We start from the raw sequence: 21,386 nt of genomic DNA on the forward strand, positions 1-21,386 counted from the left end.
TCTGTCATTCAGATAGAAAGCATGTTTTGACTCTTATTGTATAATAAAAATTAAATTTGTGATGGAAACATGCTTTATTCATATGGAATAAACACCACGCTTTATTTCACTTGCTCTCAGTGCTTATATTATATTCATACATGTATACTTAGCAGGAAGTGACTGTTTTAGCTAATTTTATGTCAAGCATTATTCTGTCTACCAGTACAAATTGAGTGATTTAAATGTCTTTTATATTTATATTAGTTACTAATTCAGCAACATTTTTTTTCCAGAAAAAGTCATCATCAAAGCCTCAGATGCTTGTGAATAGGCTTTTTCATGGTCTGATGAGCCTTGAGATTAGCATTTAAATAATAGATGTTGTGAAAGAAGATGCTAGATGCACTATATCGCGTGTTCCTTGATGTCCCAATGTCTCCCTACTCTCTGTACATCATGAGATTAGGGCCAAGTTCTGCAAGGCTCAGCCTTACTATTGTATCAAGAAAACCAGAGATTTTGATATATATATAAACACCGAGATGGGTTAGTCCCAACTGCACTGTGCTAAGCAGAGTTGCCCCATCTTTCAGTAAAATTTAATGCTGCTGGTCCTCAGATAATGTAGATTCTGAAACCTACAATCACTAATCCAGATTGGCTTCCTAAACAGTATTTCTGTTATAAAACTGTCAATCGTACCATGTTTCTTCAACAACGCTGTGTGGGTTGACGCATACATTCAACCTCGTTTGTCTCATTTTGTGGTCAGCTATCACAGTGACTGTATATGTGAATGTGTTCTCAGCTCCATTCTTGTTCCTGAGCTCAGAAAATGAGCACACTCCTCAATGTAAATTTTACTTACTACACTTAGTATTTATGTACATTTGTTTCAGTCTCTGATGGTTGCATGTGGTGCTTTTCCTGTGTACTTTCTGCTAGGTAACCCCTGATAGACATTCTCATTATGTTAGTAAATCTGCTGTTGCTATGCAACCAATTTGCCTATGAACCTTTTTCCTCCTCTTCTTTTACTCTGGGGTGTCTTCAGAGCCTGAACCTTCCCCATACATGGAACATAAACAGTGGGCACTTTGAATTACGTTTCTTCCCATTTTGGAAGCCAGCCTTTTTTTTAAAGCACATTTCACACTGCTGAGAATTCCTTTTTCAATTATGTTTTATCTCATTTCAATTATCTTGTTTACTCCTCTTGTAGACAGCCAAATTATCTCAGCTAGAAATTTGGCTGATGAGCTATACAGTCATTTTCTAAAGCTTAAATGGGAAAAGTGTAACAGAATTATACAATAAAAATCTGAATTCATTTTTCTCCAAATTATTAGAAATTGCTTTAAACAGGTTCATATTTTCTTGAGTATTTAGTAAGATCTAGGTGTATATTCTAAGAATGCAGAAACTCAGTTAGTGAAACATCACCTCACTTGAATGGTCCCTATTGAGTGAACATCTGCAAACCAATATCAGAAAAGTTTTCACTAAATACTAGGAACACAAAACTTTCAAAAGTTATGTTTGTAGTACAGGTTCTAGGATTTCATTAGGCTTCAGAATACTGATACTCATATAGCTAGAATTATTATGCTTGGAAAACAGTAGTTTAACACAAGCAATTGAGAATTTTACAATCGTGATAGTTCATCCTGTTACAACTTTTTAGGTTTGATTCCTGCCAGGCAACCTGATAAAGCTGAATTTAGATTTATCTTGCTTTGTGGACTAACTTGGGCACTCCCTAAGCTGTCTATTGAAAATCACACTGGAAATTTCTAAATTATTCTGTAAGTACTTATATTCAAAAATATATTTTCATTTATATAATTTGTAACAAAGATGATATTTCTACACAGAATAGTAGGTACACGGTGTGACCATAAAAGACCAAAGTACTTTCTGAGGTGTTTTGAGCACATCCTGCCCCTTGATGAATGTGAATGGGAGCACCCATGCAGTTACGCATGAGTAGACCCCGTGCTGAGGCCAGGCAGCCACAGAAAGGCCTGAAGAATTCATAGCTGCTGTTTGACTGCCTATCTTTGTAATGCTGTTCAGTTTGTCTAAGCTTTAAAGTTTAATTTCCTAAACTATTTAAAGTATTTTGATAGAATTTTGAGACATAAACATTATATGATATACCCACGGAAAAGTTTATCCACATAGACAGTTATTAAAATATTTGATATTTGGTTTGATTTATAAGTTTTTTTATTTGGGGGTAGGGTGGGTTAAATCAAAAGAATTCCACCAGTATTTTGTCCTTAAAATTTAATATTAGGGGATATCATGGAGAATATTTTTATGAATTGATAATTATAATAACTATCCCAAACTAATTTTGTAAACAATGTCTAGAGGTATGCATTATTAAGGTACTTAGGGTTACAGCTTTTAAGTGTATAGTGTGCATGTGTGTATGTATATGAGCATCTGTTTGTGTTTATGTATATACACGTGTATATCTGTGTATGTGCAAATAAGTATATGTGAATGTGTGTGTATATGTGTGTATGTGTATGTGAATATGTGTGTGTGGGTAGTGTGTATATATCTGTGTTTGTATGTGTATATTTGCATCTGTGTGTATGTATGCATGTGTGAATATATGAGCATGCATGTTTGTGTAAATATAACCATGAGCTTCAATATGGAGTGCAGAGGGGAAAATCAAACACATTTTTGAAAAGACAACAATTAGAATGTGCTAATGGGCTTTTATCCAGCATTCACCATTGAAATATCAAATACAAGCCATTTCTATCAAATATTCTAAAACTTGTGTTTAGGACAAGAAATTAAAATATTTTGTCTTCTCCACTGGGTAAGACAATTATGCAAATGTTTTAATCCTCCCAACGCAGTAAAATCTTTGTTTAAACAAAGACCTCTACTGTACTTTAAAATACTATAGCCTAGATCAGTGGTCCTTTTCTCTTTGAAGCAGCAACCCCTTCTTCATTCATTTCCTGTACAAAAACGCGTTTCAGACTATCCACCTGATACAACTGTGAGGTCAGAGGTTTGCCAGGTCATATCTAGACAACGGGGAGAAGTCACAGCCACCACCTGAGTTAGAATGAAAAGCCAAAGTACATTACTTTCAGTTAATGTTTTCTTTTCTGGAGCACACATTCTTAATCAAGGGTAGAGTTTGCCTTGTTCAGAAACTTCAGCTGTAATGAAGTTGGAATGGTATTCTTTTTTTATGACTTATTTCTGTTCCCAGAAATTTCAGGAAAATGACTGAGATTAATCACATTCTGAAATACACACACACACACACACACACACACACACACACACACACACACACCAGCAATAATAAAGTCCTCATTGTACTATGGGAAACCTTTAGTGTAATTGGATATTTTATGATTTTAGTATTTTTTACGCCTGAAGCATAGGAAGTGGGATTCCAAGGGCTGAGCAACATTGGGCATAAAACTTCTAGACATGTCATTTTTCGTTCTCAGTTTGTTTGCATGACCTCCACTCAATTCCAGCCAACAATCATGAGGATCAGTCAGAAAATGTAGGACTCCATAGAAATGGGAGCCTTTTGCAAGGTGTATTTGACCCTCTGCACTCCATATCCTTACTTAGGGACTAAAAAGCTAGAACAGAGATACAGAGTTGGTAGGATCAGTGTCTTTCAGGAGAGGAGAGTATAGGGTTGAGTAGGAAAAGACTAACATTTGTTGTGAGACATCCTCTTGACTTAGATTACTGAAATTATGAGGGAGGGCTTTTACATATCATAGGAAAAACTTATATAAATTAAAAACCAACAGTACTTATTATGAATGAACATAAATTTACTTAAATATATTTTCTAAAGGAGGAGAGAAGCAATGAGACATAGCAGGTAAATAAAATAGTGTGCAAGGAGATGAGGTTAAAAACCTTTCAAGAATAGAACAGAGCGATTGCCTATATTGGGAGAGGACATAAACATTCATGGTGACAACTAAAAAGAATAATGTATCTATTTCAATTTTAGTAAATGTGATCATTTGAGATTATCAAATTATTAATCTATACCAGCTATTAGCAATTTAAAAAAATGCCAATAGTTAAAATAGAGTGACCGAGTTTGGGGACATGGTTCAGTTGGTGAAATGCTCATGAGGACTGGGTTTGATCCCTAGTGCCTATGTACACTCAGGAGTAATTGGTATGTGCCCATAATGCTAAGGCTGGGGAAACGGAAACGGGATTTCTGGGGCTTGGTGAACAGCAACTCTAGCTAAATTGTTGAGCTCCAGGGTCAGTGAGAGAACTTGTCTCCTAAAATTAAAAAAACAATATGTGGAGAGCAATCATGGAAGACATTCAATTGACCTTGGGCCTTCACATCTCCAAAAAATTTCAGATGAACTGAGCAGTTAAATGAAAGGGAAGAAAGGAAGGAAGGAAGGAAGGAAGGAAGGAAGGAAGGAAGGAAGGAAGGAAGGAAGGAAGGAAGGAAGGAAGGAAGGAAGGAAAAAACTAGGGACTAGTAAGAGGAAATCAGCGAACTTAAAATTATCTCAGCTGGAGCCTAGAAAGATGGTTCAGGGTTTATGAACTCTTACTGCTCTTTTGTAGGACCCAGTTTGGTTCTCAGCCCCAACATGGCAGACCATGGACTTTGGTAACTAGTTTCAGGGGATCTGATGCCCTCTCTGGCCTCATAAGCATAAGACATGCAAGCAATGCACATTCATACAGACTAACAGAACGCTCATACACACAAAATAAATAAGTCTTCAAATACAGTATCAAAGATAAAAATGATTTTACACATGAGACAGGAAGTCTTATATGGAACAGAAATTTCTTCAAGAGAAAAGTCAACGTGCCAATGACAAGTAAAGACTAGTAATTTACAATTCACATCACAACCAAGATGGATTAATTCAAGGAATTAGATGATCTTATAAATTGATGGCTAAAACACAACTCATTTCAAAAAGAGCAAAGTATGTTTGTTTGTCTGACATTAAATGAAATATACATGAATGTTACCCCAATAAATGAAGCTACCCCAATTCATTCATCAGGGGCAAGAACAGAAACTTTGATTCTATGCTATTCACAAGGACCTTTGAATATAGGTACATTTACATATTTCTGGTGAACTTAAATAACATAGTTGTATGGTTACATCAATTGTAGTTTAGGAATGTAGCCCATGATTATAATCACACAAAGTTAAATTGATAAAAAGTTCAAAACTGGTCCTTTCACCCACATGTGCAATAAAGCACAATTTCCAATCATTTAAAATGTCTATCAGAAACTAAGTAAGGATTTTCAAGATAGAAATATTCAGAAAATGGGATACTGGCAAGTTGTAAGAACAAGCATGGGAGACAGAGGGATATAGGGATAGGAATATAGAGGGAAAAGGGGGGAACAATTGAGTGGCAAAGGATAGAGAGAGGGGGAGACTGAAAGAGAGTTCTTACCGTTTGATACAGAAAACACATCAGGATTTCACACAGTGAGTTATATACTTCTAAAGAACTCAAACAACTTAAGATTTTTATGATACTAATACACCACAAGTAAAGTTCATAGCAAGGGCTTAGTATGGGTAAGGATATCTGAAATTTCAAAACTTGACTAGCACAGCAGTGTGGGTCATGTCTTTGACCTAGTTCTTGAGACAAAGTTTGCAATGAATGAGAAGTCATCTCAGGCTATGCAATGAGTTACAAAGAGACTGGCGTGCAGAGTAAGGATCTCTTACTAAATAAAGAAATACAAAAACAAAAAAGAACTCGAGGGGCTTGTGGGAAATCATTTCTCAAACTTTTAGTCTCAGCACACCCATATTAAAAATCAAATAAAAACACAAATACTATGAAACATATGTATGCACGGTTTTAAATATGTATGTGCAGTTATTTTGTTAGATATATAAAATAAACTCTTTCAAAAATATTGACGAATTTAGACTGAGAAGTGATGTGGGATTTAAAGCACTCGCTGAGCGAGCCTGATGACTGAAGTCACCGCCAGAACTCATGTGACCATGGATGTACAAAACTTGTGACACAAAATCATCCTCTCACCGCCACATGTGACCATAGCACATGCAGGCCCACACATGTCACACACATTTAGAGAGATAATAATAATGACAAATGGATTATATTACAAATAGTTTATTAAATTAAAAAATAATAATATAGTCACAAGCTACCAGAAGTACCAAATTTTTTTAAAAAAAATACATTTTTCAAGTATAAACAAAAATTTACGGAGACCTTGGTTCATATTTTTCTAAATTTCTTTCAAATATCATTTGGAAAGGTTTGTTCTCTTATTTCCACATTAAATCCATAGGAGTGCACTGTTTCATCTGAGTTATATATGAAGAAACTAGAGCTTTATAGAGCTGAATAAGGAAGATGTAGCTTAAAAAGCTATAATAATTCTAAATATTTTTTGATACCACATCAGAACTTAGGATATCTGTTTTAAATTTCAGTGAAAGCCGGGCAGTGGTGGCACATGCCTTTAATCTCAGTACTTAGGCGGCAGAGGCATGCAGATCTCTGTGAGTTCACGGCCAGCCTGGTCGCCAAAGCGTGTTCCAGGAAAGGCGCAAAGCTGCACAGAGAAACCCTGTCTCGAAATACCAAAAAAATAAAAAAATAAAAATAAAAATAAACTTCAGTGAAAGCAGCTTCTTAAGTTTTACTTGCTGTGTGAAATCCAAATTCTCCCAATGAATTTTTCTCATCTGTTATGCTAAAATCTGTAGATTGTGTTAGCTTTAGAGAGTTCATTTCCTCATGTACCATTTTGTAAAATTGGGCATTGATCGTTTCTAACATATTGGCTCATTAAGTTATGCTGATTCTCCAAGTGATGACAGTTGATATTATTTAATTTCAAAAAAAGTCATATTAATTAATATCAACAGCAATTTCATCAAGACATTTTTTGGTGATTACAATCTATTAAAACCACATTTACTTATAAAGTTCTCCAACAGTAATTTCAACTTGAAATTTCCTGTTTTGGTAGCAGTAAATCCTGTCAGCCATCTTCCCTGGTCAATAGCGAGGAATGGCAGCTATAGTTTATCTGACAAGCGTTCTCTGACACAAACCTGCTGCTGCAGTCATGAGGGAGGAGAGTTCCCACAGAAAACCACAGAATCCCACAGTGCTTCAGCTGGGGATATCAAACTTCAGCACTGAGCAGGGCATGTTTTTCACAGTTCTGCTGCCTCACACGGAATGGCAAAGACCTAACAGGGACTGACAGTTAATTAAGTCAGTTATCATGATAGCTTCATTAGGGGAGTTTGAAAATGAACAGTGTCTGCTTGTTCTGCTCCTAAATGTGCAAGACAGAGATGACTCGATGACAGTGACTGTAGTTTGGTGCCACTCTCTTGATTTCTTCTAAGACATGGACACTGATTGTGGTATTAGTAGAATGTTAGTACAGTGAAAGTCTGGGAGGAATTTATAAAATGTAGAAATAACGTAACTTGTGAACTTCCTGAAAGGGCTTTTAAGACTCTCTGTCCAAGTGATGTCTGAACAACGATTTTAGCTGAGAACTATTATTCTTAAAGAAACATTTTTTTTTCAAAACATAGACACACAACACACTTGCTCAGGTATACACATAATGATTTGCATGTACACAACCCAGGAAGAGAAAAGCAACACAAACTAATGAAGTAAATGATGTTAAAATACATAAAAGCAATTGAGGTAAAAGGAATGATCATAACTAACCTTGTACTTCTTCTAAACAAAATGCCCATTAAATAAGTAGAAACAAATACATGCCAGATAGGACAAGAGAAAGCCATCAGAATACCAAGTATTTGTGAAATATTGTGCTGATCATGGTGACTGTGTAAGCTTGCCATATTTCGTGGTTAATAAAAATCAAGAAACTTTATTTCTAGGTATGCTGCCTTAAAAAGAAAGCATCTGCGCTTGTGGAAAATTGAAAATTTTATATTAGCAAAGAGGAGGAGATGTGTGAACAGAATCCTCCAGAAGAATTAAAAAGTAAAATACAGAAAATGGGGAATAATTCAGTAGTAGAATACTTATCCAGAACATGGCGGGTTAATAGTTTGATTCCTAGCAACACACACACACACACACACACACACACACACACACACACACACACGTACATATACATAAACTTTATTATTTTCTTTTAGATTGTTCCAATTTGGTGTAATACAGATTTTTAAATTATGTCATATTTCTTTAGTTTCCCCAGTCTTTTTTCTTGCAGTGTCTACCATTTTATATCTAATTTTATTAATTTAAATCTTTTACCTCTATCTCTTCCTGAATTTGGTTAGGGTTTGCCAAACTTGTTTATTTTTTCTCTGAACCAACTCTGAACCAGCTCTTCATATCATTGATTCGTGGTATTGCCTTTTGTTGTTGCTTTTTATTTGTTTGTCTCTATTTCATTGCTTTCAGCCTTGAGCTTTATTATTTATTCCATTTAATCCTTTGGATATCGTTTCTGCTTGTTCTAGATCTTTCAGGCATGTTTCTCGGTTACTAATATGAAATATCAACATCGCCAGTTTTTGACGTAAGAACTTTGCTTTGATGTTGCCTCTTAAAGCTCCCCATTGTTTGGGTTTCTGTGTATTGTGTTTTCATTTTTATTCAGTTCCAAAAAGCATATAATTTCCTTCTCAGTTTCTGCCTTGGCCTGCTTTTCACTCAGTTGTTTATTTTATGTGAGTTTGTAAATGTTCTGCTGTTGTTCATTCAAACTCCAATCCCTGGTTACCAGATAGGCGTTATGTCAGTTTGCTTACGTATGTGGAGCCTTGCTTTGTGTCCTAAAATATGGTCATTTTGGAAAAAGTTTTATGGACTGCCAAATAGAAGAAAGTATATTCTTTAGCATTTGAGTGGAATGCTCTGTAGATGGCTGTTAGTTTCATTTGATGTATAATGTTATTTAACTCTAACATTTATTTTAGTTTTTGTCAGAATATCCTGTGTATCGGTGAGCAAGGAGTATTGAAGTCAAGATCATCACTACGTGAGGGTAAATATGTGGATTTTTGCTGTAGTAGTGTTTCTTTTATGAACTTCAGTGCCCTTAGGTTTGGTGCATAAATGTTTAGATTTATAATATCTTCTTGGTAAATGTTTGCTTTAATTAGTATATACTATCCTTTCCTATCTCTTCTGATTATTTTTAGTTCAAAGTCTATATTACCAGATAATAAAATAGCTACATTAGTTTGCTTCTTGGATTCATTTACCTGGAATACTTTTTTCATTCCTTTTTCCTTAAGTTAATGTGTATCCTTGATGATAAGGTGTCTTTCTTGGATGAAGCAGAAAGATGAATTTTGTTTTCTATTCCAAGCTGTTAGTCTGTGGGTTTTTCTTGTTGTTGCTAGCGGAATTTAGACCATCATTATTGAGAGTTATCAGTGAATAGTTAGGTAATATTGATTGTTTCTAATTTGTTGTTGTGGAATGGGTGTTTTCTGCCTCCTTTGTTTCATAGTGTTTTGGATTATTGATTCCTTGTGTCCTCTTGGGAGTGGTTAACTTCTTTAGATGGAAAATTTCCCTCTAGTTCCTTCTTTAGAGCTGGATTGGTAGAAATTGCTTATTTTTTTTTTTTTAAATACAGAATGTTTGTCTTTTTCCATAGTGTGTGATTCCTAGTTTCTTTGGGTATAGCAGTCTTGGCTGGCATCTGTGGTCTCTCAGAGTTTATAAAACATCCTGCTAGGCCCTTCTGACATTCAGTCTCCTTGGAAAGTCAGGGGTTATTCTAATGTTCCTGCCTTTGTATGAGACTTGGTCTTTTTCCCTTTCAGCTTTTAAATCCTTTCTTTGCCCTGTACCTTTAATGTATTGATTATTATGTCTCATGGGCAGTCTCTTTCATGGTTCTGCCTGGTTTGTGTTATGTATGCTTCTTCCCAGAAATCTCCTTCTTTAAATTTCTTCAAGAAATTCTCTACTATGGTCTTATTTAAAAAATATTTTCTGTGCCTTTGACCTGGGATTCTTCTTCTATACCTATTATTCATAGGTTTGTTCCTTTCATAGTGTCCCAGATTTCCTGGATGTTCTGTGCCTGGGTATTTTTAGAGTTACCATTTCTTTTGACTGAGCTATTTCTTCTATCCTGTCTTCAAGATGTGAAATTCTCTTTTCTATGTATTTTAATCTCTTTGTGAAGCTTGCCTCTGAGATTTTGTTTGACTTTCTGAGTTTTTTTATTTCCAGTTTTACCTCATTTTGGGGGGTGCAATTGTATTTCTTTGTGAAATTTTAAGTTCACATCTTGTACTGTTTTTCTTACTTTCTTTTCTAAGAGCATAATAAATAGAGTTGCTGGATCAGGCATACTGTCTTTGTTCATGTTTGCATTTGTATGTTGGGTTCTAGGCACTAGTGTTATGGCCTTTAATTGTTTCTTGTTGTAGATATCTGGTCTCATCTTTGTTGTGTGGGTACTTGATTCTGTGATTATTGTTACCCAGATCTTCAGTTTGTGGAACAGAAGAACATTGCTTGGTTTTCAGCCTTATGAATCCCTCTGGGTTTTAGGTTCAGACTCTGACTAGTCCTAGAAGCTCTGGGTTCAGTCGTAGAAGTAGTCTCAGATTGATGCAATGGGTAACAGGCAGGAAATGAGACTGTTTTTGAAATTCTCTTAAACAGTACATGGAATCTGGTTCCGTGAAAGCAAAGACAGAACTAGGTATACTCTGGTTTGGTACAAATTTTGAAAATATATTCATAGGCTTATTGTTTCCTAAAGAGAACATTAGTGTATAACTTTTGGGTATAGCAGGCCAATGTAGATGTCTATGAAAAATTACTCTCTTTAAACATCTACCAATAAGCTACTGCCTTTATGTCCTTAAAAATGAAGAAGGAAAGGTAGCTAAGTGATTTCTCTAAAAATGATTTATGAATCAAACATTTTTTTCTCCAACTGATCTTTGTTTGGAAGTGATTCCTACAGGTACACTGATAAAAATTTATTTATTTCCTTGTTTATCTTTCTAAAATAAATGAAAGAGAATCCTCCTAGTTCTTTATTCTCTGGCTCCCTTCAACAGTTTCTCCTAGACAACCTCCATTCATTTCTGACTTATCACAAACTCAGTGACCCCACAGCCACCACATTTAGCCTGGAGCTTGGTAAGGTGCCTGTGTCTTCCTGAGCTTCTCATCCATCCCTTGTCCATTGTCCTAGTACAAATCCAGGGTCCACCTAATTCTTCCTTGCTATTCACGTCACACATTTGTGGTTATATATTGTGTACTCTAATAAAAATTGCCTGAAGATCAGAGGACAGAACAAGCCACTAGATTAAACATAGAGGCCAGGCAGTGGTGGCACACACTTTTAATCCCAGTGCTTAGGAATCCACAAACCCTTAATCATAGCACTTGAGATCGCATGCTTTTGCTTGGGAAGCACACACACTTTTAATCCCAGGAAATGGTGGTTGGGCAGAGAAAGGTATGTAAAGTGAAAGGAGGACAGGAACTGAAGGCTTTTCAGGCTGAGGAGTCCTAGAGGTAAAATGTGGCATTTAAACTACAGAATGCTTACTGAGTAACATTTCTTTCACATTTTAAATATTGTATCTTTATTTATATTTGTGTGTGTGTCTGTGTCTGTGTGTGTATGGTGTGTGTGTGTGTGTGTGTGTCTATGTGTGTATGGTGTGTGTGTGTGTGTGTGTGTGTCTGTGTCTGTGTCTATGTGTGTATGGTGTGTGTATGTGTGTGTGTCTATGTGTGTATGGTGTGTGTGTGTGTGTGTGTGTCTGTGTCTGTGTGTGTATGGTGTGTGTGTCTGTTTGTCTGTCTGTGTCTATGTATGTATGGTGTGTGTGTGTATGTCTATGTGTGTATGGTGTGTGTGTGTCTGTGTGTGTGTGTATGGAGTGTGTGTGTGTGTGTGTATGGTGTGTGTGTGTATGTATGGTGTGTGTATGGTGTGTGTGTGTATGGTGTGTGTCTGTGTCTGTGTGTGTGTCTGTGTGTGTGTGTATGTATCGTGTGTGTATGGTGTGTGTGTGTGTGTATGGTGTGTGTCTGTGTCTGTGTGTGTGTCTCTGTGTGTATGGTGTGTATGTGTGTGTGTGTGTATGGTGTGTGTGTGTATGGTGTGTGTGTGTGTATGGTGTGTGTGTGTGTATGGTGTGTGTGTGTATGGTGTGTGTGTGTGTATGGTGTGTGTGTGTGTGTGTGTATGGTGTGTGTGTGTGTGTTTGTATGGTGTGTGTGTGTGTATGGTGTGTGTGTGTGTGTGGTGTGTGTATGGTGTGTGTGTGTGTGTGTCCACTGAGGTCAGAAGAGGCATCAGACTTCCTGATGTTGGAGTTAAAGACAGTTGTGAGACACCAGATATAGGCACTGGGAACCAAATCTTCTGAAAGAACAGCAAAGGCTCTAACACACTCTCTAATTTTTTTGCTATGTTTTTGCTTTTGTTTTTAGTGAGAGAGCATACATACTGTAAGTGAGGACTCAGTGAAACCATTGAACTAGGCTGCTCCATAGGACAAAAGGTTGATTTCACACATGAAACTTTCACGTGGCTGTCTGTCAGGTGGTAGAGACAGAATAGCCAGGGGCATTTGGGAGAGTCCAAAGTTGCCATGGCTACCAAGAACAGAGAGAGTATCGAGAAGACAGGGAAATCCTTGTCAGTTATAAAGGGAGTTGGGTAGCTGCAGTGAGAAAGGTATAGAAATCAGAACTAGAGTAGCAGTGCAGAGGGTCGTGAGAAGAGCCAGGAGGCTAGTGTGGGGCTTTGATATATGTTATGGGTATATGGTCGTGGTGATATGTGTTATGGGTATATGGTCATGGTGATATGTGTTATGGGTATATGGTCATGGTGATATGTGTTATAGGTATATGGTTATGGTGATATGTGTTATGGGTATATGGTTATGGTGATATGTGTTATGGGTATATGGTTATGGTGATATGTGTTATGGGTATATGGTGATAGTGTTATATGTTATGAGTATATGGTCATAGTAATAATGTTATGGTGATGTATTATGCATATGTCGTGATGATGATATATGTTATGAGTATACAGTAATGGTGATATGTGCTAAGGGTATATGGTAATGGAGAAGCAATAGCTTTTCCTAATGTCAGTTTTTGAAGGATGCTGAATGCAAGCTGTCCTTCTGTTTACCCTCTCAGAGTTCAAATTCTCAATTTGAACACTGGCACTGGCATTTTAGGGCTCTGGGGAGCCTACTTTGGACCTAACACACAGGTAATTCATTGGTGTAAATACTAATACGATAATTTGTTATTTAATGATACTATATTTTCAATTCTTGTTTTTATAAGATTTCAATGAAACTCAGAAGACTGTTAAAATAGTTGCTGTGATATTTTATCTGTGTCCCCCAATAAAACTTATCTGAGGATCAGAGGAAAAAGCCAGCTACTATATTAAACATAGAAGTCAGGCAATGGTAGCACATGCCTTTAATCCTAGCATTCGGGAAGCAGAGATTCATCCAGATCTCTGTGAGTTCAAGGCCACACTGTGAACAGAGCGGGGCGTGGTGGCGCATGCTTTTAACCCCAGCAGTAGTTAACCATAGAGATCTGGAGGTCTGTACAGACAGACAGGAAGTGATAGAGCTTGGTAGAAAGAGGAAGTGATATAGCTGGGTGGAGAGAGGAAGTGAGATGGTAGGGACAGAAAGGCTATAGGTGTGAGTATACAGGAAGTAGCCCCCTCTGGAGGCTGATGCATTGGTAAGGTGAGGTTAGCTGTGGCTTGTCCTATTCCTCTGATCTTTCAGTTTTCACCCCAATATCTGGCTCCAGGATTATTTCTTAATAAGATCATTTAGCAATTCGTCTTATGAATAGTACCTATTTCAAAATATGAAAAATAAAAATATCATGCAAAAGTTAAGTAACAAAACATTCTGTAAGACAGAACATAAATGAAGGGAAATTTAATATGGCTCTATGTGAGAGATATGCCATTTAACTTAAGGCAAAGAAGACCATGCTGCAGGATAAGAGCACGTTGAAATGCTTTTCTAATTTTTACTTCAGGAAATATTTTAATTTTTATTCAAATGAATACATTATTTCATTTGAATGTTTTATTTCTGCATCTGAATTGTCTTCATATTTAATTAAAATATTAATTTTAATGATTATTGTGAAAAAAAATAATTTGAGAAAAGGCATCTAAATAATATAAATTATCATTATGCTTTCACCTTTACACACACAAACACACCATAACAATATTCAATAAAGATTTAAAGAGTTACTGAAATAAAACTTTTAAAATCCTTTTAGGTAGGGGTGCTGAGAGAATATTTGTCCTTAGATTTAGTTATTGACCATTTTCTTGACAGAGACAGAACTTAAGACATATTTTTAATGACATGTATGTGTGTGTCTGCAAAATTGCCCAAGGAAGCCAAAGAGGGTGTCTGATCACCAGGTATACGGTATATGGTATATGATATATCACAGGGTAATTGTCTGTCATTAATAGGCAGTTATCAGTTATCACATGTGGGTACTGGGAACCATGCTCTGCCTTTTGGAAGAGCATATATCTCTGTTTCTCACTGAGCCATGTCTCCAGCCCCCAGGCAGAAGTCTTCAAAATCCTTTGTTGTTTCCTGAGCCATTGAAACCTCTGACACAGAGCTCCTAATTCCTTTCTAACAGCCTTGATGATAAAAGCCTCTTTTGCCTTGATGAAGCTATTCTATGTAGGCTCATTTTCAGGTTAGGATCTGGTTGCCAGGGGAACATCATGTCATCAGAGATATGGAACTTTCAGTCCTAACTTACACCCTCCAAGGAAGTAAGAGAGGCTTAAGGTTGAGTTGACTTCCCAGGTCAATGGTGTCATCAATTACGTTTATATAATGAAGTTTGCATAAACATCAAAATACAGCACCCAGGTTATCAGAGACACTGGACAGGTTCCTGGAGAGTGATATACTAGAGCGAGCAAGGACACTCAGCACAGTTTCCCTCATACTTCATTCAGTGTCCCTTCATCTGGCCGTTCCTTAGCATCCTTTTTAGTAACCTTTGCAATAAATTGGCACACATGATTGTTTGCCAAATTCTGTGAGCTATCCTAGTAAATCATTCTTACGCAAGCAAGCTCATGGTATTGGGAGCCTGATTTATTGCTCCTTGGTCTGCGAATTACTTCCTGTGACTGGCATCTGAAGAGGGGGGTGATCTTCCTGAGCCTTTAATCTATGGAGCTGATACTAATTCAGGCTAGTGTTACAATTAAGTAAATTACTTTTAAAAAAAAAATGAAAGCGTTCATTTGAGAAATTGGTTATTGGAGGGAAGAAATTCTGTATATATGGTGACCAGAGAGAGAATGTTGAGTGTGCAAACAGAAAGAACAGCATTGTTCTTCCCTCAGGTAACTATGTTTTCAGTGGTCAGCATGAAAACAGCCCCCCACTAGGAGGGATTTGTTCAGCAGCAGTCAATAAAACTACCCTTCAGGCAAAACAAAAAACTAAACAAAACAATAGGAAACAAAATAAGAAAAAAAAAAAAACCAAAACAGTCAATCATCTATATTGTTTGATAATAGAAATATTTTGAGCCTTCTAGACAGTTGCAAGTATCATCTTTCTGCACTTTGGATTGCAAAGTTATCACTTTAAGGATTAAAAAAATAAACACACCATTACCAAAAAGTTCTGGTAAAAAGTTTAACTTAAATATTATAAAGTACTGGGACTCTTTTTTCCATCACATTGTCATATATAATGTATTATTATAATTAATAAAATGTACCTAAGATGGTATCATATAACACATAAACAGTGTAGCAGTATAGAACAACATCAACACCTTCTAAGGAGGCGTGGCCTTTAGGTAGCCTCAGGATGTGGCTGTAGGAAGGCTCCAGCAGTGTTTAGCATGAGAGAGTAGTCCTGAGGCTGTTTCCTGTGTGGATCTGACTGGCTTTCCTGGCTGTGTGAGGATCTCATCAAGATTGTCTGAAACACCAAACAATCCAATCAATGCACAGGATGCATCCACACAGTCTCAGGCTCTGTGCCCGCCTCCTGCATTCTCTCACAAGCCTCTTCGCATTTGGATTGCTCAGTCTAACATTGTTTATCCAAGACAATGTGTGCCTGCGTGCGTGCGTGCGTGCGTGCGTGTATGAGAGAGAGAGAGAGAGAGAGAGAGAGAGAGAGAGAGAGAGAGAGAGAGAGCATTTTCATAAATTGTACTTGTGCATGTTAATCTAATTCAGTTATTTAATTAAACAGTAGCCTCCAATTTATTCAGTTTTCTTTTCTTTTCTTTCATTGCTATGACCAGTTAGGATTTGAAAACATTAAATCAAAAATACAATAAATAATCTATAAATATTAAACATTTAACTATAGTAATTGTTACAATAGTATTACTTCCATTTAATTGTTGTTAATCTATTACTGAACCTAATTTATAAGGCAAATTCTATCAAATGTGTGTATGTTTAGGGGAAAACAGTGCATACAAGATGAGTACCAACCACAATTTTAGATACTAATAGGGTGGACTTGGAATGTATCCTTTGGGGATATGCAGGGGTCTGCTAAAATTAATGACACTAGAAAAGGTTGTTTGTTATCTAAAAACTTGAAAAAAAATCCTTTTAAATATCGCAAAAGGGCAAGTTACTGAAAATGTCTAACTGGGAAAATTGATTAACACTCAGGATTCTACACTTGGACAACTTCACTAATATATTTTTTTAAAGGTATAAACTCTGAAATATTAATAATGCTTATTAATAATGTTGGTAAAGTTGACCCAAGAAAGAAAAATGTACATAGTAGAGTTTAAACATGTTTTCCTTTCAAACATCATTGGTATCACACAAGTTCTGAAGGGCTAGATCAAAGGTTGACTAAATTATCCTCCCGTGACCTGGGCACTGGTCAGCCTTCGGTATGTGTCCAGTTAATTTTCCCCTTTGATGAACTGATGGGAAAAGAACATGTGTATAAACCAAACTGCTGCAGTCTCCTTATGGCTCTTTGCACCTGGTAAAAGTTCCATTTAAAGGAAAACAGCCCATTTACTACACAGCATGCATCCAATGCAGCATCCCAGTAGGACTCTGCTCTGCCAGCGATTCGGAGAACTCTGGCCAGGAAAAGGGACTCACTCCGACTTTCCACCTGTTCCTCATGCGCTCTTTCTATATTGTACCATCACCTCTCTTCTGGCTCTTGATGTCTTTTGGATTTCTCCTCATGTTCTGTCATTTACAGATTCACATTCCGGCAAAAAGTCACCTGAGACTACTTTGCTTTACATACATAAGGATGGTGGATAAATATATTTATCAAGGTAGTCCAGAACTATAACATCTGAGATAGAGACTGTCTGAGATAGAGACTTCAGTCCACGTGCCCTGAATTGTATTTTTCTGGTCTTTTTCCTTCTTATGTCTTACAGCTGGTGCAAAAATTAAATGAATTATTGATTTAAAAAAATCTGGTAACTTGAAAAGACTCATTAAAAATGTAAATGCATAAATGAGGAAAGGAAGCCAAACAGTGTGATGCCTGTTTCCTCTGGATCCTGGGAAAACTGAGAGTAGAGGTCGAAGAGGACAGAGGAGTAAGAAAGAAAGAAACTAATGTCATTCCATCATCAGAAACGCTGATTCCAAACAAAACATACTAGAAACAAGGAAAATGAGGTCACCATATTAATACACACACACACTTAAAGTGGAGGTGCTACCAAAAGGCACACACTTTCTGTGTAAGCTCGGGAGGGGATGTGCTATGAGAAAGGGAATACAGAGGCTCCATTTCACTTTGTGAAACTCCCCTGCATAAGTTTACCAAGGGGCAGTAGGTCTGTAGTTGGTGTGATGTGGGCGTTGTAGAAAGCATAAATGGCATTTATGACGTGTGTGTGTGTGTGTGTGTGTGTGTGTGTGTGTGTGTTACATGCGTATGCAGAAGTACGTTACTCTGAGAGTGAGCCTGATAGTGACAATGAGGAATCTTCCATTCATACAAATGGTTGCCGCTGCTCTGACCATTACACTGAGTAGACTTCCAAAGACTTTGCTGAAAGCTCTGGAAAGGCAAAATAAAAATGGAATATCTAATTACTCCAGCTCCAGCTGAAACAGAATTCTCTAATGTGCACATCACTACTATCCAGGACAGTGAAGAATAGAGAGGAAGACCTAATGCACTCACTGTGGCCTTCCCTGAATATTCTTTGTCTTATGCAAATACAAGCTGGGCAAATGAAGCAGGTACCAGGATCTGCTGTCAGGATATTCTATGCCATTCAATGTATGCAAAACGCAGTGGGTGCTGACAACAAACTTTTGGTGAGACTTTTGAGTAATACCCTTCAATACAGGAAAAACACAATGAAAAAAATGTTAGAAGGTATTTCAGGCGAGCAGGAAATGGTGACAAACGTCTGCATGGCAAATGTGTGCTGTGCTGCAAAGGATCGCAAGCTGTCTGGGACAGCATTTTCTGCAGTCATGTAATGTGAGTGCCTTACCCAAGACAGAGAAAATAAACAGGTCATTGCTCTGTACCTCACGTCTAACAGCTGTCAGCAGCAACACCTTCACATCCTGCACCTTACACTGCTCAACCTCTGGGAAACTAAATCTTTTCGTCCTCTTAGAGATCATTACAGTTACCAAAGAAAGCACGTGGCCGTGTATATTCTCTCAACAACTTAACATTATTATTAAAATTCAAATTTTTGTATGAATATACTAACTTTCAGTTGGCTACTTTTCCTTATTTATTTATTTTCCTTATTTAGTCTGACTTCAGAACTAAATGCACTTGCTAGGAATGGTATTAAATGATTTTTTAAAAAGTATTTTATCTACATATGCTTATAATACATTTTAATTAGTGTCTGCCATCAGACTTACTCTTACAATATTTCATAATCTCTAAAATATCTCACTGGACACAAAAACCTCAGTGCAGCCTACAGTAAAATTTCCCTAGATTAGGATGTTTTAATTCTCCCAACTGCCTATCTATCTTTGTATTGAGGATTAATTTCTAATTAAATGTTTTTCCCGTTGTGGAACCTATTGGTACTATACTTAAAGTACATTTAACTGGTTATCTTAAACAAAAATATAAACAGGAAAATAACCTAAATTCTCTTAACATTTAGAACTAATTCGAACAAATACATCTGAAATAGTGATTCAGGGACTGAGGTCTATTTGAGGGGCCCCTGGCCGTGGGATCAGGGTCTATCTCTGGTGCATGAGCTGGCTTTTTGGAGCCCATAACCTATGGTGGGACACTTTGCACAGCCTTGATGCAGCTGGGAGGGGCTTGGTCCTGCCTCAACTGAATGTACCAGGTTTTGCTGACTCCCCATGGGAGACCTTATCCTTTCAGGGAAGGGAATGGGGTGGGTCAGTGGCTTGGGGGGAAGGCTGGAGGGGAAGTGGGAGGGGGACCAGAGGGGTATCTGTGGTTGGTATGTAAAATGAATAAAAAAAATTCTTAAAAAAATTAGGAGCTAAGATGTAATGGTAGCTCTGTGAGAACTCTGACTGGGCAGATGAGAAGCCAGCAAAACAACATCAGGACATGGGTAAATCTCGTGTTAACAGATTCTGGGGTGTGTGTGTGGGGGAGGTATAATTTACTTGGTGCTGATGAGCAAATTAATCTCACACTTCCTACCGTGAAAAACAGATATAAAAAGTAGTAAGTCAGATGCCTTTAATACCAGGACTTGGGAGGCAGTGGCAGGCAGATCTCTGTGAGTTTGACGCTGGTCTCCTCTTTGTAGTGAGTTCCAGGACATGCAGGGATCTGTATACAGAATCAGTCTCATCTCCCCTCAAAGATATTAAAAGCAGCAAAAAATAGAAGTTCTGCCTGCTCCTTCCATAAACCTTTATGCTAGCTTCTGCCATGGGTACTGGGAACTGAAGCTATAACCTTGATCTTGTGTGGCAAGCATCTGATGGAGCCATTTCCCCAGCCCCAGTTACATAGTTTTAAAATAATCTTGCTGAATAAATGTTGGAATCTAAGAAATTATTTTAAAATCCACACATTACATCTTTTATAAGTTTTAATATCTGCTTTCTTTAAGCACCTTAATTTACTTGTATTTAACATCTTTTAAACCTCCAAGAAGGAAATATTATAAAATGAGTAAATGTATTATTTTATCACCATCAGAGTGTCCTCAGTTTGGGAAAGCTACATCATACTTGCCACTGACCACATTTGTTTGTATTTATCACATCTGTCACTCAGCCTTAGAATTTATTTTATGAAAAGTGAGGAGGCTCTTTACATTCTACATCAGGCTTGCATTTAAAATGGTTCCTATGGTTCAAAAACAGTGTAAATTTCTGCTAACAAAATATTACAATCACATTTAGACTATTAAAATTAGATGAACTAAGTAATGATTGTCACTTTTTGAGAATAAACTGAACTCTAGATTTTACCATTTTCTCATTACTTGTCAATTTAAAATATTGTTAGTGGCTTTTTCCATCCTCCAAACTACACACACTCATAGAAACAGACACAAACAAACAGATACACACACACAGAGGCACAGATACACATACACAGACACAGATAAACACATGCATGGACACACCTACAGCGACACACATAGACACAGACACACAGATATATACACATACACACAGAGACACACACACAAACATACACACTTTTCACTATAGCATTTACCAATTTCCACAATATTGTCTAAACTTATTTTTACTGCTGTATCTATTTATTATACACACTTTGACACTTTAAAAAAATTATCAGATGTTAAACTGATAAGAATGGATATTACACTTGATTTAGTTGCAGGGACCCATGGAACTGGCCTGGTCTAGCTTCCTTGAGAGGCATGTGTCATAGATTTTTCAGGTTAGAGTCCATGGCTTCTGGGGTACAATGTGCCTTCCTATCCTGGGAGACTGATGCTCTCCCTCAGGCAGTGAAGCGTCCAGGCTGCTTTGTGTTTCTCTGCATGATCCCTTAGTAGTCAGGGAAGCATGGGAGCTTGACTGGACAATTGGTCTTCGACGTTAATCTTGTGTACCCTGCATGGTTTGCAAACGTTATTGTATCTCAGGAATGACAGCTGTACCGGTCCTGGCAATTGCTATTCTATCCTGTTTCTGATAAAGATATAAAACGTCTGATTGCTCTCAATAAAGAGCACAGCCTCAGTTTGGTTATGGACCTTCCAACTGGCCTGACTTAATTCCTCAGGACTGTATCAGGTGACCTTGGCCAGGTAAGTAAGCTCACATTTACTCAAAAGGCTATTTTCTCCAAAGAACAC

General features: G+C 37.1%; 1 protein-coding gene across 2 annotated transcripts in view; it reads right to left on the bottom strand.

The window, feature by feature from the left end:
- The window catches only part of Edil3 (EGF like repeats and discoidin domains 3), a 448,869-nt gene that overhangs the window by 111,506 nt on the left and 315,977 nt on the right, over positions 1 to 21,386 (bottom strand). The gene's annotated exons all lie outside the window — the stretch shown is intronic.

Source organism: Peromyscus leucopus, chromosome 11, assembly GCF_004664715.2.
Source record: "Peromyscus leucopus breed LL Stock chromosome 11, UCI_PerLeu_2.1, whole genome shotgun sequence".
NCBI lineage: Eukaryota > Metazoa > Chordata > Mammalia > Rodentia > Cricetidae > Peromyscus > Peromyscus leucopus.